Here is a 27,885-nt window from a genome sequence, read left to right as displayed (position 1 = left end):
TTCTCCTTCTGTTGCTAGTCATACTCATGAGACTTCTCCTACTCCTTTAGTTCTCACATTAACTGCACCTTGTCCACACTCTACTTCTTTTGTCAATGCTTCCTCTACAAAAGATATTGAACATAATGTCACTTTAGGATCCATTGCGGATCCCACAACCTATGCTCTAAAGAATATTGAATATCAACTGTGATATGAAGCAAAGGGACCTTGCTTCTTTATGGAATGATTCTTAGCGGAATCCAAGAATAATGCTTCTCCCTTTGCATATAAATTCTGATGTTGTGGTGGTGAATATTTGACAATAATTTTGGAAGAAATATCTAATGCTATGTGTTTTTGATGGTTGTATTTTGATGATGTGCATTTAAAACTTCAAGTTTTTGATAGGGACATCGATAACTCATATTTTATGTTTTCATATTTTTTAACAGGGATATGTTGGTGACGGAAATATTTATCATATTCTTTTAATGATGTTTTATATTTATAGTTCACTTGGAAAGGAGGGATATTTTCAGAATTTTGTACATGATTATGATATTAGCCACATTATATTTCGGACGTGTATGAAAAATTGATTCCATGGATGATATGTTTATGTGATGCATGCATATTCTACATGGGTGATGATCATGCATTCAAAATATTATGACTATGTAGTCAATGCATTTTGGATGTGGGTCCTCCCCTTTTCAAGTCATTCCTATTTTTTAGGAGCCTACCCTCAACTTTCTTGCCTCAGATAATTTTAATTAAGCTTAAACTAAAATTTAAAGACTTGTTCTTTAAAATAAAATAAACACTTATGAAAATTGGTTTATGAGTTAAAGGAAGGGAAGACAAAAGATTGAAGTTGCAATACAAGTTGGTACAATTTCATTTTCTTTCTTTTGTTGGGTTATTATTTCATTGTGTTTAGATATTTGTAACTCATAGACATTGATTTACATGGATTCTTTTACATAGAAATATTGACAAAGGTTGATAATATTTCTTGCTATCATAGGTACCGTAATTTCAGTTACTGATGATTTATATATGTTGCATATTTTTTCAATAATGATGTTGACTCTATTTTGCAGTAACATACTTGTCTTTGAATGGGCGTATTGAGATAACTGCATCCATCTTTGTTTCATTCTTTTATTTATGTCAGTTAGAATTTGACCAAATGGTTTTGTAAACGAGCTATTTTTTCAAGGAGTTCCTGGCACATACTTTTGATCTGCTCAATTTGTGATCACCATATCTAAACATTGTTCTTTTTATGATATCAATGAAGAATCTTTAATTTTTCCTTCCATCTTGTATCTATATCATTACAATTATGTTTTTCTCTTTTTAATTGCTTCTTTTGTGTATATTGTACACTGAAACCTTTTTCTTTACCGGGTATGATCTTAAAAGGAAGCAATAATAGTATCTAAAATTTATTTTCTATTTGTGAGTTTGGCTTCATAGGCCAATTGTTTCAATTACTGTTATGTTTAACAACATATCCTTCTTTGTTTTATTTACCACATTATAAATATTATTAGTTTAATTTTTGATTTCTTCTTTTTTACTCCGAATTTGTATTATAGTATCTAAACCAGACATAGTACCCACGTTCATAGTCTATCCAACTAGAGATTCGAGGGTTGTGTGATTGAATCTTTCACATTCATCAACATCCTTCCTGGTGACCATACTAGGGAGCGAATTGTACTTGCTTCCTATTTAATTGGTTATTTTGATCTGTTTTATTCTCTTTCACTTTTTGTCCTTTTTTTTGCATTTGTTTGTTGCTTTTATTGTTGGTTTGATTGTTTCTATCTGAGAGTTTGACAAGTTTAATGACCAAATTCCAATCTTTTAGACCAAGAAATGATCAGGATGATATAGCTATGTCATCATTGTCTACATATAAAGAAAAAATAGAAAAAGAGTATAATCAAGGTCAATTACTTGGATTTTTAGTTTTGTTATTAAGATATCTATATGTGAAAGATTGTATTTTCTCAAACAAGTCAATTGAATTTAATCTTAAGTGATGAATCAACTCGTCTTGTGTCAACCTAATACCTTTCCAAACTTTAATAATCGAAACAAAATATTTTCCAATCTATTTAATATTTCCCTTGATACAACAAAAACTTGTGAAGAAATGGAGAGGTATTGGACTACCATCTCGTGTGACAGTAAAATTGCTAATAAAAAATTGCTATAGTGCATTGTAAGAATTAAACCTCTTGATTGATAGATGCACACTCCCTTTCTCCAATCTCTATATTCACATCATAATATTGAAACCCCACGTCAATCAAAATCAACATATCAATCATTTGAAACCCCTCGTCAATCACGTAGGTTGAGAGGAAGATCTCCTGAATTTGATTCTTTATTAGTTATTAGAGGTAGAAGAAAGAATTTAGAAAATATTAAGAACTCTCTTACAATACCACTATCTAAATCTAACATTTCATTCCTAAATTAGATTCTGATATTTGATATTCCACCCATTAAAATGGTTGCACCTCCTCTAGGAAGTGTTTTCAACAAATATCAACCTACTCCACACCCCAATGATCCTAATAATATTCAAAAAATATGGGCTTTTTGAATTTGAGGAATACTTAAATACAACCCCTTTCCATTTGCCATATATTTTGAATTTACCTCCTACAACAATTCACTTTCCTAAATTTAAATATTACTTGCCTAAATTCTCTGGGGATGGAACCCGCACTGCTGAAGAAAATTCAAGTGCCTTTTGAATTCTTGCAAAAATATTGGGGATAATGCTGAAGATGTTCGTATGAGGCATTTTGTTAATAACCTAGAAAGAAGAGTTGCTTCTGACTTTTATTATCTGCCTCTTAAATTGTTTTCCACTTGGGTTGAACTATCTTATTGGTTCAATTCCACTTTTGGACAACAACAAAGTCCTGCAGATTGGCTTAGGGAATATAACAACATGGTCTTTAGACCTAGAGAAACTATTCAAGACTTTAAACTAATGTTCACAAAGCTTTATAATAATATTCCAGGCACCATAAGACCACACATTCAAGAAATCCTAATCCATTACGACAACATCATCCCTCCTCTTTATAGGAATTGGCTTGAAGCGAAATTTGTTAATGATTTGGGAACAACCTTACAAATTCGCCTAAAATTTCAATATTACAACTGAGTAATGGTATTCCTTTAAATGAATCTAACAAGAATATTGATATGAATGCAAGTGTACAATTAATGCAAGACATAAACAGTTTCATTATCTATTTCAAATGCAAGGTCTTACCCACGTATTCTCAGTCTACTCTTCCACCCATATCTCATATTGCTCCTATTTCTTCTACTCCAGGAACTCTCCTTCTGAATCATCCTTGGTGTAATTTTTGTGAGGTCTATATTGATGAAAAGATCTATGAAATCATGAAGGAAGTTAGGGAAATAATTTTTAGAAAACATTCCACTCCTCCACCTTCTAAGCTAGTTGTAAACACTCTAGATTGGATCAATGATGATGTAAATATTATAAATATTCATGCTCAGAATTACAATGAAATATTTCAAAATAATTCTTCTAATCATAATCATGCTTCAAAGAAATCTAATTCAAATATTAAAGATGGTAGCCCTTCTAATCATACTAATAATTTACCCAAGGCTACTAGAAAATACAATGTCATATAATGTCTCTCCAAAATCAAAGTTAATGTTACACTTGTTGATCTAGTTCAAACTCTTGAACATATTGAAAATCTAAAAACTTTACTTCAGAAACAAGAAAAATCACCTGCTCCTTCGATATCCATCACTGAAATGGAAGATGAGAATGAAACTTTCCAGAATCAAGAATTTGAAGTCATAACAAATTTTAGGCAACCTAAGAACCCACCCTCCTATGTTTAAATGAAAATTTTCGATAAGATAGTCCATTGCTTTCTCATAGATGGGGGTCCTATCCTAAATGTCATGTCCAAAACAATTATGGAAGAATTAGGAATTTCGTGTTCTAATGAAATTCTTAGGAATATGTTCGCCTTCAATAAACAAAAGAAAACCATAATTGGTGAAATTAAGGATATCACGTTAGTAATGTGTTCTCATCCTAAAAGCCACACAACCTGTAATTTTCAATTCATTGATATGCATGTTGGTAATTATTAAATCATTCTCAGTAGAGACTGGAAATCACTGACAGGTGGCTATGATTCCACGGATGGTTCTCATCTCATAATTCCTAAAGGTCATGAGAACATAATTATATATAGGGAAGAAATAATAGTGTCTTCTATTTAAAATATTCCCAACCATCAGTCAAATACATTGAACATGTCCTTGGAATTTATTCAATTTTTAATGAAGAAGAAACTGAAAACCAAAGTATTATGGACATTCCCTTCGATTCAAAATTAATATAGAATATTTTATTTCATGGGGCATCATTAGAGGAAGGAAATGGAGCTGGAATTCTTCTGCAAAATTCTTTTGGAAAATTGATATCTTATTCTTACCATTTGAATTTTTCTTAATGCACCAACAATGTGGTAGAGTTCAAGATTCTGATCCTTGGGTTAAATAATGCACTTTTACATGGAATACAAAATATTTGTATTTTTTGGGATTCGAAGTTAATTGTTAATTCAATCAAAAGAATATAGACCTCCTCAAACAAGCTAATGAGGTGTTACACAACCCTCGCTTCAGATGTAATTCTAGAATTTAAAATTTTTAGCATTACATATGTAAATTAAAGCATGAATTTTATTATTGACCATCTGGGAATGTACACTACAGGCCTAGATATTTTGATTCAATGAATAAGCCTGAATGCATCATAGAAACATTGTATAGACCACACCTTCTCAACAATGAAGAATCCTAGCAGGTCTTTGATGATGACAAGGATCATTTGAATTTTCTTACCAATGATATCAAGGAATCATCTCAAATCATCAATATTTACCAAAATAAATATCCTAAGGGTTTGGTTCCTTTGGAAGATGTTTTCTCGCCTAGTGATGCTACTAAAATTTCTCCATCAAACAAATCACTCCGTAAGACAACTAATAAAACAAATGCAAGTAAAGATTTGAATCGATAACGATCCCAAAATGTTATATTTTTTTGAGTCATGCTCGCAAGAAAAAATTGACAAGTTTATGTGCCTCTTTCAATTTTTGTTTCATACCTTTGCATGGTCATATAGTGATCTAAAAGGTTTTGATCATTCCATTATTTCTCATTCTATACCGATCAAAATCGATTGTCTACTTTATAGGAAAAATAAATTACCCATAAATCTATCTTTAGAGGCAACCATTATATATGAACTAGATAAAATATTGGTTTCTCATGTTATTTACCCTATTAAATATTCTAACTGGGTGGAAAAATTGGTTATAGTTAGAAAGAATAAAGGTAAATTAATTTATGTGTTGATTTCCAATCTTTAAATAAGGCTAACGTGAAAGATAATTTCCCTCTCCCAAACAAGGAATTGATTTTACAGCAAGTGGTTGGTTCTGTTGGAAATAATACTGAGAGGGGGGCTGAATCAATGTTATCAGATCAATAATTTGATTTCCCAAACAGATTTGTATACGCTACTTCAGCTAAGTGAACTAGCGTGTATACATAACTGTACGTAAAGCAACCAGCATATATGCAGAGAACTTTTGATTTACCCAATTTATCATGCATTGAACTTTAACCAGTATATCAGAGATTTATTAGACAGTGCAGTAAATGCAGAATAAAGCATCAAACATAAGCAACACACATGAACACCAAGATATAAGGTGGAAACCCAATGTGGCTGAAAATCACCTGTTGCTGTCGTCTCTGTCTTCTTTTAATAATAAGAAAATTTGTTTACAATCTTGTATTGGTGCAGACTTATACCAGTACGCAGGCTTCTACCTGCAGAAGGTTACAACCTTCTCTCATTCTCTAGCTTCTACTAGAAGGGAGCTACAACCCCCTAACTCTTGTACTAGCCGCTATGTTTACTAGTACATAGGCAGCGACCTATAGAAGGCTACGCCTTCTTTCTTCCTCCAAATACCACGTTTCATAAATTTTCAGACTAGATCCATCCACAACATCATAACTGCAATTCAATCATCAAATACATTTGCATCAACTAATCACTGAGACTCAATCATCAATTTCTGAATCAACCACAACCAAATCAATCAATCACTTTGATAGCCCATCATTAAATCACAATCAATCTGATCATTCAGAATACTGTCACCAAAATACAGTAACTAGAAACCAAACCAAAACCTAGAACTCTGCAACAGCAAACAGAAACAACTGAAACATACTTTATAAGGTATACACTACTTCCATGTGTCGAACCTACGTGTATACATGCTTTTCTTAAAGGCAACCAGCATATACATCTACAAATATTAATTCATAATTCTGCAGTTATTCCAGACTTTAGTTATACCAAAATCATAATATTTATAGAATGACACATGCGTCAGTATTCAGATCTAGACTATACATGATCAAACCACATAATAATAATTCATTTCAAGCCTTAAGATCCTGATCCATCATTATATCTTATCCTTCATCAACTGCTAAGGTTCATCCTTCGTTCAGATCAAGCACAACACCATAAGCCAATAACCTGCATACTAGATCTCACACTTCATCAGATATTCGATACTTGCACACTTGGCCTAATGATATTCTCCTCCTTTTATAGTTTTAGGCCTTTCTCAATACCATGGACCAAAACCACTTAGGACCAATACCTTGGACCAAATACCTAGGGTCAATACCTCGGACCAGATACCTTGGACCAATACCATGGATCAAAATACCATGGACCAAATACTTCGGACCAAAAGCTTAGTTTTCCAAGGTATACACGCTTTTCCTTCTGTGAAAGTGCATGTGTACATATACGCTACTTGTGGTCAATGAACCTGCATGTATATGCATCTTGGTCAAGGTGAACCTCCGTGTACCTCTCTTTCTTCATTCTGTGTAGTCTAATCTGTAATTCTTTGTTGTTAACCTATTGTACTATGATCTTTCATCTGAGTGAGTTTCCATCCAAGACAACACCTATAACATAATGCCAACAATCTCCCCCTTTGGACTTGATAACAACAACAACACCAAGTAACTCTCCCCCTTTGACATTAAGGGCAAAGGGTCATGCTCCCCCTGAGTACATGCTAAATTCCTGATATGCTGAAATGTACTGATTGAGATCCCATGATTGAGTCCATTCTCCCCCTGAGCACAAGCAAAGTATGCAAAAATATTTACTAAAGGAATAACATGGCTCTATACCTACATCACCAATGACCTTCCTATCATCAATGACTCATACATACATCCATCTCCCAACCAAGTGGGGATATACCAAATTTGACTCATCCACCCAACAAAGTGGGGATATACCAATTATTTATACATGACAAAAACAAGAAACATTACATCATCCATTCCATGTAAAGTGGGGATATAAATTACATCATTTTTCCAAGAGGACCCATTCAAATGTATGAGAAGGAATATTACACCCTAGATTTTAAATGACTTGAGAAGCCAATGGTATAAATATCTGAAACCATAGCTGGACTCAGCAACCATAATGCCAACAATGTTGAATGTACATGAAGGCTAATGCTCCCCCTGAACCAGTGCTACATGTGCATTGTTAACAGGTCAAAGATCAAGGCATCTTTGTTAGTCAGATAAAATTAATGAATAGAGCATATCATCAATATCAGTCAGAGCACCCATATCAGAGCTTGCCCCACTATTTTTCTTGCCTGAAAAACATATACGCTCCTTGACCCACAGAAACCCGCGTGTGTACGCGACTTCACTTTAGGAAACACACGTATAATCACCTTTCTCTGAAAAGTTTGATTTAACAGCAAGATGATGCAGCAACTACTCCCAGATTTTGTCTGAGATATTCAAATGTTTCTCTGGGCAGTGGTTTAGTGAATATATCAACAACTTGTTCTTTGGAGGGAACATATTCCAATTTGACCTTTTTTTCAAGCACTTGTTCAAGTAGAAAATGGTATTTGATGGGTATGTGCCTGGTCTTGGAGTGCATGAATAGATTCTTTGAAATACTGATGGCACTTGTATTATCACATAGAATGGAGATCGGTGGAGTGCATGTGATCTGAATGCCTTGCAATGTTTGCATCATCCAAAGTAGTTGTGTGCAACAAGATGCAGTAGCCACATATTTTGCTTTCGCTGTAGATAGCGCAATGGAACTTTGTTTCTTGTTGAACCAAAACACTAACCTGGAACCCATATAGAATGCACCACCACTAGTGCTTTTTCTGTCATCAACACTTCCTGCCCAATCTGCGTTTGTATATGCATGAAGAGTAAGATATGTATCTCTAAGATACCATAAACTAAAGTTTTGTGTTCCTCGAAGATATTTGAAAATCCTTTTGACCGCCTGAAGGTGTGATTCCTTTGGATTTGCTTGGAATATTCAAACTATTTCTACTGCATGCATGATGTCAGGTTGGGTACCTGTGAGATAAAGAAGACTGCCAATCATGGATTTGTAAGTTGGTTGATGTACTGTTGCTGATTCATCATTTGAGCTGAGACTGCATCCTGTTACCATTGGGGTACATACAAGTTTAGAATCTTCCATGCTGTACTTTTTCAAGATCTATTTGAGATATTTGGTTTGTGAAAGAAAAATACCATTTTTATTTTATTGAACTTGTAGACCAAGAAAATAGGTAAGTTCACTAAGCAAGGACATTTCAAATTATTGCTGCCTTACTAAAGAAAAATTCTGACTCGTGGATTCTTCATTTCTACCAAAAATGATATCATCAACATAAACAACAATTATTAGCAATTTATCAGTGTCAATGTTTGTATATAGATTGCTATCTGCTGACCCTTTTGAAAAACCCTATTGGTGTAGATATTTGTCAAGGTGGTAATACCAGGCCCTTGGAGACTATTTTAGACCATAGAGAGCCTTTTTGAGTCTACGTACAAGTTTTGCATCATTTCCAAAAATGAATCCTTCTGGTGTTCAATATAGACTTCTTCTTCTAAATCTCCATTAAGGAAAGTAGATTTTACATCAATTTGGTATACTTTGAATTTCTGAAAGCTAGAAAGAGAAATAAACATCCTTATGGCTTCAAGTCTAGCAACAGGTGCAAAAGTTTCTTCAAAATCTATACCTTCTTGTTGAGCATACCCTTTACAAACAAGTCTGGCCTTGTTTCTAATAACTTCTCCATTTTCATTCAGCTTGTTTTTGAATATCCATTTAGTTCCTATGATATTTTTATCATGAGGTCTAGGAACTAATTCCCAAGTATTATTATTTTTAATTTGCTCAAATTCTTCATACATGGCCTTGACCCAACATTCATCTTTGCATGCTTCATTTACATTTTGAGGTTCGGTGGAGGATAGTAATGCTAGATAGATTGAGGTTTCTGTAATAGTTCTTCTTCTCTGTACACCTATCTCCTTTTCCCCTAAAATTTGAGTTTCTAAATGATTTTTCTAAACATACCTGGATGAAGCCTTTTCTTCTACCGTTATCTCTTCTTTTGGTGCTTCATTGGTTTCTTCTTCAGAATCATTGCGATTTGATGTGGGAAAATAATTCCCATATTCTTCATTGTCATAATCTTCGGTTTTTATCTGTTTTGAATTTTTGCATTATTCATCAACTACAACATCAATACTTTCAATAATTTTCCCAAGTCTTTTATTATAACATTTATATCCTTTACTTCGGGAAGAGTAACCAAGAAGAATACCTTCATCTGCTTTGGGCTCAAACTTACCAAGTTTTTCATCAGTCCTTCTGATATAACATTTGCTTCCAAAAACTTTAAAGTATTCTACAGTAGGAGTCTTACCATACCAAAGTTCATGTGGAGTTTGAGTGTTGTTTACCTAAACATTTTGTTGGTTGAGAATAGTTACAGTGGCAAATGCAGCTTCACCCTAGAAGGTTGCAGGAGTTCCAAATTCATCTAGCATAGCTCGAGCCATTTGTTGAACAGTTTTGTTCATTCTTTCTACCACTCCATTTTGTTGTGGAGTCCTTGCGGTGGAGAACTACCCTTTTATTCAATGTTGTTCACAAAAGTCAAAGAATTCATCCGAGGTAAATTCCCCTCCTCGATCAGATATGAGGCATTTGATTTTACGATCTGATTCATTTTCAACCAAAGTTGTGAAGGCTTTGAACTTTTCAAATGCTTCATCTTTATGCTTTAGAAGACCTATCCAACACATTCTGGAAAAATCATCAATGACCGAAATAAAGTATTCTTCTCCACGAGGTGACTTTTTCCTTGATGGTCCACATAAATGAATATGAACAAGTTCAAGAGGCTTACTAGCTGACCCTTCTTTTTCAATGAAATGAAATCTGGTTTTCTTACCGAATTGACATGGTTTGCATATTGTATTTTCAGGAATGCTGATATTTGGAAGATCACGAACAACCTGGAATTTGCATGCTTTTCTTATCTGAGAAAAGCTTAGATGTCCCAATCTTCTATGCCATAGCCAGTTTTCATCATTTTTACTTAGATAGCACTGTTTTTGTCCTCCCTTGAGTATGTATAATTTGTTTGGAGTTCTTGTACCTTTGATAATGGTTTCTCCTATATCAAGCTCACAAACAACACATCCATTTGATCAAAACACCACTTCATTTCCTTGATCACACATTTCACTGACACTCAATAGGTTATGCTTTAGACTGTCTACATACATAACATTCCCAACTTTAACCTTTTCTTTCAAGAAAATAGAGTCTTTACCTTTTATGACAGTAGGAGTGTCATTTCCAAATGAGACATTCTTTTCCTTTTCTAAGGCATTATATGAGTGAAGTTTTTCTTTGTCACCTATCATGTGGTTTGAGCATCCACTGTCGATGTACCACTGATTTTCTTTTCCTTTTGCATACATACAAGGCTATACCACATCTTTCTGCTTGAGGTTCTCTCCTTCTCCATATCTTGGGATTTAATGGAGTTTTCTCCTTTTGGGATGTTTGCCAAAATTTTCTCCTGCATTCAGATTCTTCATGGCCAAAGTTGTTACAGTTTGAGCATTCTTTTTCATTTTCAAGAAGAGAAAATTTATTATAGGAACTTTTCTTGATCCCTGTCACATTCCTTTGATTTCGTGCTTCCCTAGTCATGATGGTTTTGTAAGCAACACATTGAGTAGCATTGTGTCCAAAATTATGACATGAGAAAAATTGAACAGTAAAGAAGTTCTTGCAATTATCGAATCTATTGACCTGGTGATTGTAATTTCTATTGATATTCATCTTTGAAGCAAATTGAGTATGATTTACCTGAGGTTGGTTGTGGCTTCTGTTCATCTTTGAAGCAAATTGAGCCTGATTTACCTGGTGATCTGCTTTATGCCTTTGTTGATGATTGTCATACTGTTCACTGTTCTTTGCTGCATCAAGATAGCTTTTAGTGGAGGTTGACAGCTTCTGTGATTGAGATGCTTCTTCAGTATATCCAAGACATTTCTTATCAGTGGAGAATGCTGCACTTTGATAATTTCATTTAAGGTTTTTGATCCTTTAGCAAATATAAGATTGAGAGATTTTGTTTTCTCAAGATCCTTTCTTAGACCCACAATTTCACATTCTAGTTTTTTATTGTGTTTTTATTTTTCAGCAAGTTGGTATGTCAAGGTATCTATAATCATATTCTTTTCTTCTAAATAGATTTTGACTTTAGAGATTTATTCATGAAGGTCATCTTCTTCTAAAGCATCCCAAAAATTATCATCGTCATAAGCCATTATAAGTCTATAGTCATTACTATTTTCATCTTCATCACTATTTGATAAACCATCGCTATCTTCATGAGTATAGTAACTCTTTTTACTTACACTTTGTTTTCTATTCCATTTTGCAGATTCCTTCCCTTTATCATATTTATATTTATGAGGACATTTGGCAGCATAATGACCTCTACCATAGGAAAAACATTTGAAGGGTAATTTACCTCTAAATCTTCCAGAACCTCGTTGAAGCTTCTTGACAATGTTTACTTCATCTTCTTCTTCTGAAATATGTCCTGATTCATTGAGTTCTTCCTTTCCTTTTGTTGAAGCCTTAAATGCGACTTCTCTCATATCTGATGGGCCTCCTTTTCTCATCTCAAAGGCAGTTCAGATTTTGTGACGCTGTGTCATAGCAATAGTCTGTAGTTCCTGTTTTTCTTCTATGGCAGATACTTTTGATTCAAATTTAGCAGAAACAGATCTTAAAAATTTCTCAACTAAGGTAACTTCCTTTATCTCTTCACCCAGATTCTTCATACAATTATCAATCTCATCTATACGTAAGAATTAACTAGCTATACTTTCATCATTGTGCATCTTAAGAGTTTCATATTGAATTATGAGAGTTTGCGATTTAGCATGTTTTACCTAAGAGTCTCCTTTGTAGCTTAGAATGATTTTGTCCCATATTTCTTTGGCTGGTTTGAGCTGCATAACTTTGACAAACTCTGATTTTGGTAGACTTCCCAATAATGTATTGACAACCCTAGCATTGGTTTCATATTTCTTTTTACCTGTCGTATCTATAGGAATTGTTGATGGAAAAGTATATCCTCCTTCCACGATTTCCCAGACGTCTATTCCAAGTGATTGTAGATAAGTTGTGGTTCTTATCTTCCAATAAAAAAAGTTGCTCCCATCAAAGATTGACGGTTTGATGGATCCCATGCTTTCTTGATTACTCATGATGATGGATCTCCCTTCAAGCGATTAAGCTTCTTCTGAGAGGGGGGTGAATCAGTATTATCAGACCAATAATTTAATTTCCCAAACAGGTTTGTATATGCTACTTTAGCTAAGTGAACTAGCATGTATACGCGACTGTACTTAAAGCAACCAACGTATATGTAGAGAACTTTTGATTTACCCAATTTATCATGCATTGAACTTTAACTAGTATATTAGAGATTTATTAGACAGTGCAGTAACAACAGAATAAAGCATCACACATAAGCAACACACATGAACACCAAGATATAAGGTGGAAACCCAATGTGGCTGAAAACCGCCTGCTGTTGTCGTCTCTGTCTTCTTTTAATAATAAGAAAATCTGTTTATAATCTTGTACTGGTGCAGACTTATACTAGTACGTGGGCTTCTACCTGCAGAAGGTTACAACCTTATCTCATTCTCTAGATTCTACTGGAAGGGAGCTACAACCCCCTAACTCTTATACTAGCCGATAGTTTACTAGTACGTAGGTGGCGACCTACAGGAGGCTACAACCTTCTTTCTTCCTCCAAGGACCACGTTTCATAAATTTTTAGACTGGATCCATCAACAACATCATAACTGCAATTTAATCATCAAATACATCTGCATAAACCAATCACTGAGACTCAATCATCACTTTCTGAATCAACCACAACCAAATCAATCAATCACTTTGATAGCCCATCGTTAAATCACAATCAATCTGATCATTCAGAATACTGTCACCAGAATACAGTAACTAGAAACCAAACCAGAATCCAGAACTCTACAATAGCAAACAGAAACAACTGAAACATACTTTATAAGGTATATGCTACTTCCATGTGTTGAACCTGTGTGTATACGCACTTTTCTTAAAGGCAACCAGCATATACATCTGCAAATATTAATTCATAATTCTGCAACTATTCCGGACTTTAGTTATACCCGGATCATAATATTTATAGAATAACACATGTGTCAGTATTCAGATCTAGACTATACATGATCAAAACACATAATGATAATTCATTTCAAGCCTTAAGATCCCAATCCATCATTAGATCTTATCCTTCATCAATAGCTAAGGTTCATCCTTGGTTCAGATCAAGCACAACACCATAATCCAATAACCTACATACTAGATCTCACACTTCATCAGATATTCGATACTTGCACACTTGGCCTAATGATCTTCTACTCCTTTTATAGTTTTAGGCTTTTCTCAATACCATGGACCAAAACCATTTAGGACCAATACTTTGGACCAAATACCTAGGGTCAATACCTCGGACCAGATACCTTGGACCAATACCATGGATCAAAATACCATGGACCAAATACTTCGGACCAAAACTTAGTTTTCCAAGGTATACGCGCTTTTCATTTTGTGAAAGTGCGTGAGTACGTATACACTACTTGTGGTTAGTGAACCTGCACGTATACGCAACTTGTTCAAGGTGAACTTGCATATACCTCTCTTTCTTCATTCTGTGTAGTCTAATTTGTAATTCTTTGCTATTAACCTGTTGTACTATGATCTTTCATCTGAGTGAGTTGCCATCAAGGACAACACCTGTAGCATAATGCCAACAAGTTCTACTATAATGCCACTCTTAGATGGCTTCTCTGGATATAATAACATCTGTGAGAGGAAAAATGAAAGACATAAAACAATCTTCACCACCAAATGGGGAACATTTTCCTTTAATCACATGCCCTTCGACCTAATAAACATTGGAGCTATGTTTCAACGAGCCATGAACATATATTTTGATGATCTGATAGGAGTAATTATCCAAGTGTACTTGGAAAATTTGTTGGTGTATTCTAAGTATCAGGTAGATCGTTTTGAGAATCTTGCAAGAATTTTTACTTGTTGCAGAAAATATGGAATATAACTAAACCCTACCAAGTCAAGTTTTGGTGTCATAATAGGCAAGCTACTTGGATACATTGTCTCTGATTTAGAAATTAATATTTATCTTGAACAAGTATCTTTTATCCAAGCTCTCTCTCATACTATATCAAAAAAACACATTCAATCATTCATGGGAAAAGTCAATTTCTTAAGGCATTTCATTCCAAATTTTGCAAAATTGTCAAGCCAATCCACAATTTATTAAAAAATGATCAATATTTAAATTGGAAGCTTTCTGCCTGACATGTTTTACAACATATCAAAGATGTGATTTCCACATCTCCTCTTTTGGCTACTCCATATTTTTCTAATGGATTTATCATATACACTAATGCTACACAAGAATAAGTGTCTACAATATTAATGTAAAAGAACAGTTAAGGACTGGAACAATCCATAAAATTTGCTAGTCATAGTTTATCTGATGATGCTATGAAATATTCATTAATCGAGAAACATTATTACTCTCTTGTTAAAGTTGTTGAAACATTTAAGCATCTAATACTTGGGAAACATGTTGAGGTAAGAACTCCCTTGATAGTTGTGAAATTTTTTCTTTCCCAAAATTTTCTATATGGTAAATTATCTCATTGGCTGACTAAAATTCATGAACATGACTTTCCTAGAAAAACTACCAACACTATTAAAGGTTGAGATTTAGCATTACACCTTACAAAATTTTTAGAGCATACTAAGGATCTTGAATTTCAGAATCAATATTTCCCTATTTTTCTTTTCGTTCAAATCAAACAATCTGAAAATTTTCATCACACTTGGTATCATGATAGCATTTTTTATTTAACTCACCAAAGATTCCCTTAAAACTTAGGCAAAATCTAGAGAAGGAATCTTCAGATAGATGCATCGAAATATGTGTTTGTAGGAAATATTCTCTTTAGGAAATATCTTGAAGGAGTACTTCTTAGATGTGTGGATGATAAATATGCAAATCATATTATGAAATTATTTGCATGGCTAATTTGAACAACCAGATCATATTGGTGGTCATTTCACTACAAGAGCCACAACCTAAAATATTTTAAGAATTGGATATTACTGGCCACATGTTTTAAGTTACACCTTTAAATTAGTTAATTCGTGCAACAAATTTAAACACACAGCCAAAAACTTGCAATATTCATCAATTCCTTTAGAGCCTATCATTGCTACTTGCCGCTTTGTCAAATGGGGGCTTGATTTCATATGACCAATTAATCCTCCTTCTTCATCTAGTCATGTTTATATTTTGACTACAACATACTATTTCACCAAATGGTATGAGGAAGTTCCCCTCAAATAAGCCACTGATGATCAAGTTATCCATTTTTTTAAATATTTTAATGCCTACATTTAGCACACATGTGCACACCATGTCTGATAAAGGATCTGCTTTTATTTTTGCTAAATTTGCACCTTTTTGTAGCAAGTTTGCTATCAAGCACACCTTTTCATATTCTTACTATCCCTAAGGAAATGGGTTGGTTGAATCAACCAACAAAAATCTTTTTATTTTTTAAAAAAGATCATTTCTGACAACCCCGGAGAATGGTACCTCTTGTTTTCTAGAGCCTTATGGGCTAATTTTACTACCACCAAAGAAAATACTGGTGTAACACCCTTCCATCTTGTCTATGGGAAGGATGTTTTCATGTCAGTTGAACTAAAATTAGCTTCCTTCTGCCTTCCCTTTCAAACTGAAGAGTTCAATTAGTATAATTTAATCAATCATTATCATGCACTTTTGGCTCTTGATGAACAAAGAACTAAATCTCTCCATCAAGTTTAGAAAAGGAAAGAAGGCATTAAAAGGTATGGGTGAAAGCATGAATATGGGCTACATTTTTGGGCCAAATGTGGCGATGAAATTTCAAGTTTTCCTCTTTTATCTAATTGCAACCCACAAAATCTATATAAGCATTGTGAATTTTGATTCAGGGTAAAAGGACAATACGTGGAGAATTATGTTCTTGTCCTAAAGATATTTTTTTACAAAAAAAAAAAAAATGCCGTATAATCTCTCAATTTTCCATTAATGCAATACATGTCCTTGCAAATTTTCGCAAAGCTTAAGAGGTATGCATATGTTCATGTAGCATAATTTAGTCTAAAATGTGTAATTTAATATATATATATATATATATATCTGAGCATGATATACATGGAGAGAACTGAGTTTTTCATATTTAAAATTTATTATTTTTATGAAAGAAAATATTTTTTATTTTTATTTTTCGAAGTTGGCGAAGTAATATTTCAATGGAATTTCGGAGACACATGTGTTCACGTAAGTTCTTTTTCAACAAATTGAAAAACCAAGATTACCCTTCTGAAGAGGAATAGTAAATGAAGATAGTGTATTTTTTTTTAATTTTTTAGTTGTGTATATTTTATGTTATTCATTTTTTTTTTCAGCCCCTTTGAAATTGTTCAAAAGAGTTTCAAGCATTATGTTTCAAAGAAATTACATAAAAAAATCATATGAATTCTAAAATTTCAAACTCATATGCCATTGGATAGAGCGTTCCTTACCGAATCCAACATGATCAACTCTGCCACTTAAGGACAAATTTTGCTTAGAGTCCGCTAGGGTACAAAATGGTGTTGCAGAAAACTATGCAGAAGAGGAGGTAAAACTCTGTTTTTTAGGCCATCAACAGCTCGATCGAGCACTTAAAACATTCAATCTAGGATTTAATAAACTCTCTATCAATCCCTTAACATGGTTAAACAAAACCTCGATCGAGCTATCATAATTATCTTACAAAAAAAAGTCTTACAATACTTGTCTTTAAGCTAATTATAAAATCGATTTATTCCACAAAAACAATTTTTATAAATATTTAAATTATTCAAAACTCTAGTTTTCCTTAATTATAAATCCAAATTTTATTTTATTTTATTTGATCAAGAAAATAATTATAATAATATATAGATAACTTTCTATAAAAGATTTTAACTTTGTTTTTTCAATTTTGAAATTCTTGAAAATGATAATTTGTTTATTGTTTTGATTTTAAATATAACATATTTTTATACTTAATCATTTTATAATTTTTTATGTAGAAAAATTCAATAAAAATAAGTCAAATGATAATAAATAAATAAATTAAAATAACAAACTAAAGTAAAGTAAATTTTATAATATTATTATTTTAAAAATAATTTTATACACACATTTAAATTTAGATTACTCAAATTCAAATTAGTCAAATAATGTTTTAAAATTTATGGTTTTCTTATGTTTTTATTATTTTAAAAATATATATTGCAAGCCTAAGTCAAGAGTAAAAAATTCTATATATACTTCGCACTTGTGCAAACTAAGGACATAATTGAGTGCAATCACATTTTACAGGTTGAGAGATATTTATAACCGCATAAACCTTTGCATCCACACAACTATATATATATATATATATATATATATATATATATATATATATATCTGTGTATGTGTGTGTGTGTGTGTGTGTGTGTGTGATTTTAATAGATATGATTATGACTGAGGGAATCATGTTTATTAACTCAAATTCATATTTTTGAGTTACACTTATTCATATAAAAAATTATAATATTTATTAAAATCAAATTGATAAATTTTCTTATATTTCATCAATTTATTATTTAAATTTTATTTATAATAGATTAATTATTTAAATTATAACATTGAAAATTTAAATCATAGTAAAAACTTATTTTTAAGTTACTAAATTATAAATATAAGAATATTATCATTTCAATTGCAAGTGGGATAGAATCATTTTTCAAATCTATACATCAAAATGCTAGAAATGTAATGAGAAATTAACCCACACCATTGTTAACTACCTATTCAAATGTAATTAGTAATATTTTTTTTTAAACTATCAAATACTTACAATTTTAAATTTTGCATATCATTATTGATATTTATATAAAATTTAAAATTTCCAGCTTTTACGCTTGATTGAGCTTTAGGGCTCGATCGAGCTTTAAGTTCGATCAAGCCTTCAAGCTCGATCGAGCTTTAAGTTCGATCAAGCCTTAAAGCTCGATAGAGCTCCTAACCTGGGGCTACACTAGAGATCGATCAAGGGTTTATTTAAACGCTCGATCGAGTTATTTTTTAGCATCTCAACAGCTCAATCGAGTATCTTTTTTCACCAAAATGCACCCTTGCTTCGCCAAAAAGTGTAACTCAGCTCCATGCTTTCACTTGTATCCTGATAAAAAGGCTAAATATGCTACTTTTGAAGAAGGAAAAAAGTTGTCCATGGGTTCTTGGATAAACAGTGATCGGGTACATTGTTAAGACATGAATATGTTAAGCCACTAGTTCAATTACCTACCCTAATCAAGTGTTCTACTTTGGACATGACCATGATGTAGCCTTACCAACCAAACTTCCAAAAAAAGTAGGACAAAATTTTCTTATATGGGATTCAATCCATGCTAAGAAAGGAAAGCAAACAAAGTTTTAAAGACTTTGGATAGGCCTGTATGAAATTCCTGGTAAGGCTAGAATCAATTCTTATCTGCTGAAAGATAATGATAAAAAGATGCTATATTATCCTACCAATGGTGAATCTTATCTTAAGAGCTACTATGATCCTACTGCATGAATAGTCCAATTATAAATTTGTCTATCTTCGATTACCTTTTGTTTTTTGTTTTTTGTTTTGTTTTTCCTTTCGTTTTTTATTATTATTTTATTCCAGTTTTTGTATGTTGATTATTTATTAATTTATAAAATAAGATCAAATATGCATTTTAAGAAACTTCTATGTAGAAATAACAATTTATTAATTAATTTATTTATTTTATCTTGTTGCAACTTGCTCAAAAGGTGAAAACAAAGGTACTATTGCTAGAGTATAACATGGTAGTATTATTTTAAGAAATGAGTACATATGCAGTAATTTATTTTACTCCAGCAAGATTGAAGGTATCCACCTCCCTTGCTCGAGGAAAAAGTTGCATTAAGGACTTTCTCCGGCAACTGACAAATTATTAGGTGAGTGCACTTTTCTTAAGACTTTCCTGTAAGGGGAATGGTGTTATGAAACCAACTCACAAAAAGATAGAAAATATATATCAACGACTTAGAAATAAGTCTCTTTGAGGGGGAAACCTCCTTTACATTACACAAATGAAAAATTCTTGGATGATACAAATGACAAGACCTCCTTTCTATATATAGGAGTCTAAGGGGTCATAATATAATCAGAGTTGACATAACAATAATAATGTATGGGCACAACAATAATAATAGTGGGCTTCTATAGGGCACAATAATAACAATATGGGGAATACATGGGCACAACAATAGCATAAGGGGGTTGAACCAATAACAATAAAGGGTTACACTAGTAGTATAGGGACCTAACATGTCCCCCTCCTTCAAAAAGTGTTGTCCTCAACGCTTAAGTAGTTCTAGATGCTTCTGTATAAAATTCTCATCCTCCCATGTGGAATCTTTAGTGGGTAAGTTCTTCCACTTGATGAGATACTATGAAATTGATCGATTTCATAGCTATCGAGTTCTTGTTTCCATGACTGCTTCAGGTTCCAATATGATTTTTCCTCCCTTGTCAAGTTCCGACAATATTTTTTGAACTGAGAGCTTGTCACTCATAACCTTCTTTAAGCATGAAACATGGAAAACTGGGGGCACTCGGGAAGATGCAGGAAGCTCCAATTTGTATGCCATAGTACCAATATTTTGGAGCACCTTGTAAGGACCATAGTACTTTGGTGATAATATATCATCCTTCTTAGCTTGCTTGAGGGACAATTGCTTGTATGGTTGTATTCATAAAAATACCCAATCACTTACATCAAAACTTCTTTCACTGCAATGTTAATCTGCCTATTGTTTCATTTGATTCTGCACCAAAGTGGGGTTATCCTTTAAAAGTTGGACAATTTGTTGTTGATGATCAATGTGATCTTTCACTTCTTGAACCTTTTTCTTCTTGGTATGTCCTTCTATATTAAGAGTTTGAGGAGTGGTAATTCTTGCCAATGAATTACAAGATATGGTCAGATTCATTTCTTGATGTGCAATGTGATCTTTCACTTCTTGAACCTTTTTCTTCTTCATATGTCCTTCTATCTTGAGAGTTTGACGAGTGGTAATTCTTGCCGATGCTTTACAAGATATGGTCGAATTCATTTCTTATTTCTCTAAGGTTGGTTATTGGTGTATATCATCTTATTTTGATGTTTCTTGATCCTTTTCTTCCTCCTCTTCACAATCTATGTAAAATAATTTCTTCTCGGCACACTTATGACCTTTAGTGTATTTGCTATCACAACTGTAACAAAGCCCTTTTTCTCTTTTTTCTTCCAATTGTTGTGGTGTAAACCTTGTAGGTTGTGGAAGGCTAAGAGCAAAAACACTTCCATATTTATAGTTGTGAGTGGTAGGATTCCTTGTTTCCATAACTCCGCTTTCAATTTTTCTTGCCAACCTAAATGCCTTCTCCAATGAATCAGGTTCCCAAAGATGAACCTCGTGTTGAATGTTATCCTTTAAAGTCCCTATGAAGAAATCAATCCTTTGCTTCTCTGGAATATCATTTACTCTTATATTCAATTTTTGGAATTCCTAAATGTTCTCTGCCATTGAACCCTTTTGTTTGAGATTTATCAATTGGCTAAAGAAGGTGTTTCTCTTTGTATCTCATAGTTTGTTATCATTTCCTCCATGAAAATTGACCAGGTGACAAGTGGTTTACGAGAAAAAAGCCCTCTATACCATACAAATTGATTTGGTTATAAATATAAAGATGCAATATGTACCTTTTGTAACAATTGTACATCATGTAGATCAAAATATTGCTCCATCTGTAGTATCCAATTTAACGGATCCTTTCCATCAAACTTCCTCATATCGCTTTTTCTTGATTTTAGGAGCTCGATCTTGAATCTGTTGTATCTCTGAAATTTCAAATCTCCAAGGTCTAAAATTGTGACATGCAGTAGCCCTCTACATCCTCTTTCCAATTCCACTAGTCTTATTGAAATTGGATTCTCCAAGTAAGAGTTATGCCCAATCTCCCAAGATGACATGATTATATATTTTTTCATTAGAGTGAATGTGTACGAAGTGCCACGTGTCACTGTTTCAACCTTCCGACCTAAAATTGATACAAATAAAACTACAAGCCATCCTCTTTCTGTAACTTCTGATGAAATTTTAATCTAATGCTCATAACGACAGTTATGACGATTTTCACCAGGTCACTTGTTTGAGATATAATTCGGGATCCTGCAAAAAACCTAATTTCATTGGATCATATCTTTGCAAATATAGCCAAAAAAAATCTTAAATTTGCACCCGAGGTTCAGATAGTTTTCAGCTCAAATGGTTTTTTTTTTAATATTCTGTAACATTGGAGAAAAAAAATTGTAGTAAATATTAAACGATGGCCTATTTGGAGCAGCGAAATCCTAGAATCCAAATCTTTGATACCAAATGTTATGAAATCAGCTCACAAAAAGATAGAAAATATAAATCAACGACTTAGAAATCAGACTCTTTGAGGGGGAAACCTCCTTTACATTACACAAATGAACAATTCTTGGATGATACAAATGACAAGACCTCCTTTCTATATATAGGAGTCTAAGGGGTCATAATATAATCAGAGCTGACACAACAATAATAATGTAAGGGCACAACAATAACAATAGTGGGCTTCTATGGGGCACAATAATTACAATATGTGGACTACATGGGCACAACAATATAAGAAGGGGGTTTCACTAATAACCATAAGGGGTTACACTAGTAGTATAGGGACCTAACAAATGGGATTGGGGTTACAAAATTCTTTTTTTCCCTTTATATGTGAAACCATAGATTCTAAAATTCAATATAGCTATGTATATTTCCCTATGGAGTAGCTAAATGTTGATACCTGTTTTCGAAATTTTTGATTATTTGTAAAATGCTACAAGATATTTTTCATCTATCATGCTTGGTCACAACTCAATTGGCCACTGGTGGTTTATTTTCATTTTCCTTATAAACCTATTTTCACTGTCATGAATTAAAAGGGAGGAACACTAAGATGTTTACATTGCGTCCACCATGTGAAAAAATTGAATGCACATATTTGATATGATATGTATTTTTGTGCTTGGATAATTTCGATGTTGTTATAGGATGATGTGATGTTTGGCTATGCTTGTTGTACTTGAAATCAAAACATACATATCAATTTTGTTATATGAAAGTATAAATGGATGCAACAAAAAGGCAACAAAAAGATTAATTACTTATGAAAGAATGGGTCACCAATCATGTTGTTGTATATTGCATCACAACTATGTCTTGGAGAAAGGTTGCAACGTTTAATTTACATGGTCCACCATAGTAAAATGGGTTTGATACATATGCATTATAGAAACTTTATATTATGATGTTCAAAGGTGTGTCATTTGATTTAATTTAATGATTGAATTTCATATTTATCATATGGAAAAGGATTGAGTAATATATAGTCACAACCTTCTTGTTTGCACTTCAACCTTGATATTATATGCATAGTATATATTACAAAGTTTTGTTATGCCATATGTATCGGCTATGTTAAGGACTCAATGTGATGATTCATGCTTTAAATGCCTATTATGATATATAATTTGGGAAATATTCCAACATGAATGTAGGACATTTTTGTTGAGATGCATTAGGGTTGTGTTACATGTATTGTTAGTGATTATTTCACTTGATGATGTGTACACCCATTACATAGTTTCCTTTGGCAGTCTATTGTGCATATAGGCCAAGCTGGATTCATGTTATGGTTTTGGTTGATATTTTGCAAGCATGCACTACTAGCCTTTATTGCATGGCCTTGAGAAATGAAAACTCATCCAACGACTTTAATGCATCACTAGAAACCCTACCATTGATGGATCCTCTGTGTAATTTCAATCCACAGCTTAGGTTTGAAGGTAATTTTGGTTTTACACCTTAGTATGGGAAATTCAATTTTACTTGGAAATTTTACAACTGGAAACTACCATAGTTACTGCAATTGGAATGTTAGTTGAAGTTTGAGTTTGTGAGCAGGCTACCATTCATTTGTTCTTGGAGTTATCTAGGTAAGCCCTATGGTTAATTGTGCACTTCACTATGTCCTTTTGATTATTGGTTTACTTCGACATGTTTGTTGGCCCTTTTCCCCTCCACCAGTTGCTTAATGAACCTACAAATTATTACCTCTCTATATTCTTATCGCATTCAATGCATTGTATAAGTTTAAGAAAGGGTGCCTCCTGCCCTTGTTCTTTTGAATTGTTATGAAATTTGACAAAAGGAAACGGTTCGAAATCCATCCACTATGAAATCTTTTGAAGTATTAAAAGGGTTTCAAAACCTCCCTTGCAAAATTGTTTTAAACCTTGAGAAGTCAACACCCTCTTGAACAAAATTATTGCCTTACCAAAATTTTTAACCATAAATATCAAATTTTTCTCTAAATGTTTTTAAAGAAAATGTATGGCAATGGCATGCCAATGTAAGACTATCTATCATATCTTATGCAAAAATTTTGAGCTCTATTTGTATCGTCTCTTCTCCACAAAAGGACTCTTCTTTTATGTGTGAAGGGTTTTCTCCTGAATTTTGAATGGAGCTTCTCCTACTCAAAAGGATTTCATTGCCGTCAAATACATGTGAAAATTTTCAAAAATAAAAACCCTATTTACTGATATAGGTGAAGTAATATTGTATTGCATGTATTCTTCAAAAACCATTTTGCATTTTCCTGCATTTATGAAGCATAGACCCACATGCAATAAAATGTTTTGCTTCTCGCAGAGTATCTCTATCAATGTCACTATTATTTCACCCCTGAATTCAAATAGAAAAAAAATATAGTTGATAAACCCTGGTTCAAACCCTAATATAGTTGTTCTTCAAAAAAATGAAAGAGGATAACAAATGAAAGTTTTTATGAAAGGTACCTATTATATAAATTATTTTTATACAGAGTTATAGATATGTGCCCTCCTCTAGAAATGAAAATTTCATTATGAATTTTATTAGGTTTGAACTTTCCCCCCTATGTGCTTGGATTTTCCATTCATAAATTCACTCTTATTCATTCATCCCTCAAGCATGTGAAAAGTGACTGATTCTTGATTGGCATCGTTGATTTGTAACAATTGTTAGAGATATGAGTAGTTGATGGCTTTCCTGTTTAATATTTTGAGCATTAATTTGAGTATTTTTCATAAATGACTTCAAGTTCATGAGGCCAGGGTAGAGTTAGAGGAAGGAGGAACAGATCACCAGGCCAATGGGATTCTGGCAGAAACAAAAACAAAATATTTCTCTATCCATTTAATGTCAATTTAGATGAGTTTCACCAACTTTCCAACCCTAGTCATCTCAACCTATGGTCTCCCAATGTATCATGCATCCCCCCTATTAATTAAAACAATTTTACTCCCTCTCTCCAACCTTATCCTAATATACAAGGGATACTAGGACCCCTACATGCTAATGCACCAAAGAATGAGAATGATGGTTGGAACACCATTCAAAATTTACCTGAATGTGATGATAACGCTTGGGGTAATATTTCTAAAATTCCACATCGTGTTTCTATTTCTCATTCAACTACCCATGATGATTCTCCACCTTCCAGAAGACTTTCTCTTCATACACATTCAAAATCTACCTCGTCTCCTTCTGCTACTAGTCATACTCTTGAACATTCTACTACACTTTCAACTGTCATATTTACTACACCTTGTCCTCCATCTACTTCTTCTCTCAATGTTTCTTTTGCAAAATAACTTGAACATAATGTCACTCGAGGATCCATGCCAGATCCCACAACCTCTTCTCCAAAGAATATTGAAGATCAACTGTAATTCAAAGAATAGGGACTATACTTCTCCCTGGAAGGATTTTTAGTAGCATCTATTAATAATTCTTCTCCCTTTGCATGTAAATTCTAATGTTGTGGTGGTGATTATTTTCCTGAAATATTGTCAAAAAGCTCTATTGTTGTGTGTTTTTTATGGCTTTCTTATGATGATGTGTATTTAAAACTTCAAGTTTTTGACTAGAACATCGATAGCTCATATTTTACATTTTCGTAATTTTGAACAAAGATATGATGATGATGCAAATATTTATCATATTTTTTAATGATGTTTTATATTTATAGTTGAATTAGAAAGGAGGGATATTTTTCAAAATTTTGGACATGATTATGATATTGTCCACACTATATTTCAAATGTGTATGGAAACTTGATTCCAATGCTGATATGTTTATGTGATGCATGCATATTCTATATGGTTGATGATCATGCATTCGAAATATTGTTATTATGTGGTCAATGCATTTTGGATGTGGGTCCTCCCCTTTTCAAGCCATTCCTATTTGATCCCACCCTCAGTTGTCTTTCCTAAAAAAATTTTAATTAATCCTCAAATCAAATTTAATGACTTGTTCTTTAAAAAAAAAAATAGTTATGAAAATTGTGTTATGAGTTAAAGGATATATATTCATGCTAAAGGGAAGAAAAAATGGTGGTAGTTGCAATACAAGTTGGTACAATTTCATTTTCTTTCTTCAGTTGCGTTATTATTTCACTGTATTTAGATATTTGTGACTCACAAACATTGATCTACATGGCTTCTTTTAAATTATAGTAGCATTGATGGAGCTTTATAATATCTCTTATTTTCATATGTACCATAATTTCAATTATTGATTATTTATATATGTTGCATCTTTTGTCAATACTAACGTTGACTCTATTTCACAGTAGCATACTAGTCTTTAAGCATGCCTTTTGAACTAGTTGCAACAAGGTTTGTTTCATTTTGTTTTTTAAGTCTACTAGAATTTGACCACACAGTCTTGTAAACGAGGCCATTTGTCAAGAAGTTCCTGACGTAGACTTTGTTCTTCTCAGTTTGTGATCATCATACGTGAACACTATTCTTTTATGATATTAATGAAGAATCTTGAATTTTTCCTACCAACTCATATCTTTATCATTACACTTATGTTTTTCTCCTTTTTATTACTTACCACCTTTATATTATTCACTGCAACCTTTCTCTTTATGGGGTATGATTTTAAAAAGAAGTAGCAATAATATCTAAAATTTCTTTTATGTTTGTGAGTTTGCTTCATAGGCCAATTGTTTCAATTATTGTTCTGTTTAACAACATATCCGTCTTCCTTTTGTTTAACACATTGTAAATATTGTTAGTTTAATTGTTTATTTTATTTTTCTTTACTTGAAAGTTGTATTATATGCTTTAAATTGGGTATAGTACCCACCCTCTTGGTCTATCTTGTTAGAGATTCAAGGGTTGTGTGAGTGAATCTTTAACATTCATCAACAAGAGGTAGATCGCAATATGGAATCGAGTCATTGGATAGGTAAAGGTGTAATGGAGGCACTTTGGACTAGATGAAACCACCCATGAGATGGTTAAGTAAATGAGGGTATCATACTCATTTTTGTTTGTTGGCTAGGAGTTGTAAATGTAAATGAATGTAAATACCTATGCATATAAATCTCTCATAAATTATGTGTTCAAATATAAAACAATCAGGATGGTGTTCCTCTATGAGGGTGGAGATTGTGATAGCCCCTGTAGCTAACCTTCTTGTAAAATATCATTATGAATTCTAAATCATGTAGATTATGTGAAATTGTAACATATTGGCTGGTTGAGATGGGACATGGATTCAAAGGTCTACAATAGGAGGATGTTTGTTGTAAACCAAGGCCTTGCATTTATTGCATCACCTAAATCCCTATTGGTTTAATGACATTGTTGCACAGTCATTGAGTGGAGGAGATGGGCCTCCTTGGTGGAGGAAAAGTAAATAGACTTCCTCTCATGAATCATGTTGACAAGGTCAAAACACAAGATAAAATTTGGGGAACAAAATATCGACAGGGAGAGGATATCAAGGCATCAGTTGTTATTCACCATCATGAAAATTAGAGTGAGAGAGAGTTTTCATTCTATGGGATCGCGCATCAGGGGATGCATAGTGGAGTTTGGAAGTTGTTGTGGTCTGCCTGGAAGGCTCAAAATCTCCCAGAATCTATGTTCTATGATCATGGGATGAATTCCCTATGTTTTTTATGAGGTCTGGAATGTGCTTGTGTGTTATTTTACTCAGACATGGACATATTATG

The sequence above is a fragment of the Pinus tabuliformis genome, chromosome 7, assembly GCF_031772625.1.
Source record: "Pinus tabuliformis cultivar Carrire ecotype Pingquan chromosome 7, CPIR1, whole genome shotgun sequence".
NCBI classification, from domain to species: Eukaryota; Viridiplantae; Streptophyta; class Pinopsida; order Pinales; family Pinaceae; genus Pinus; species Pinus tabuliformis.
This window is presented reverse-complemented; position numbering follows the sequence as displayed.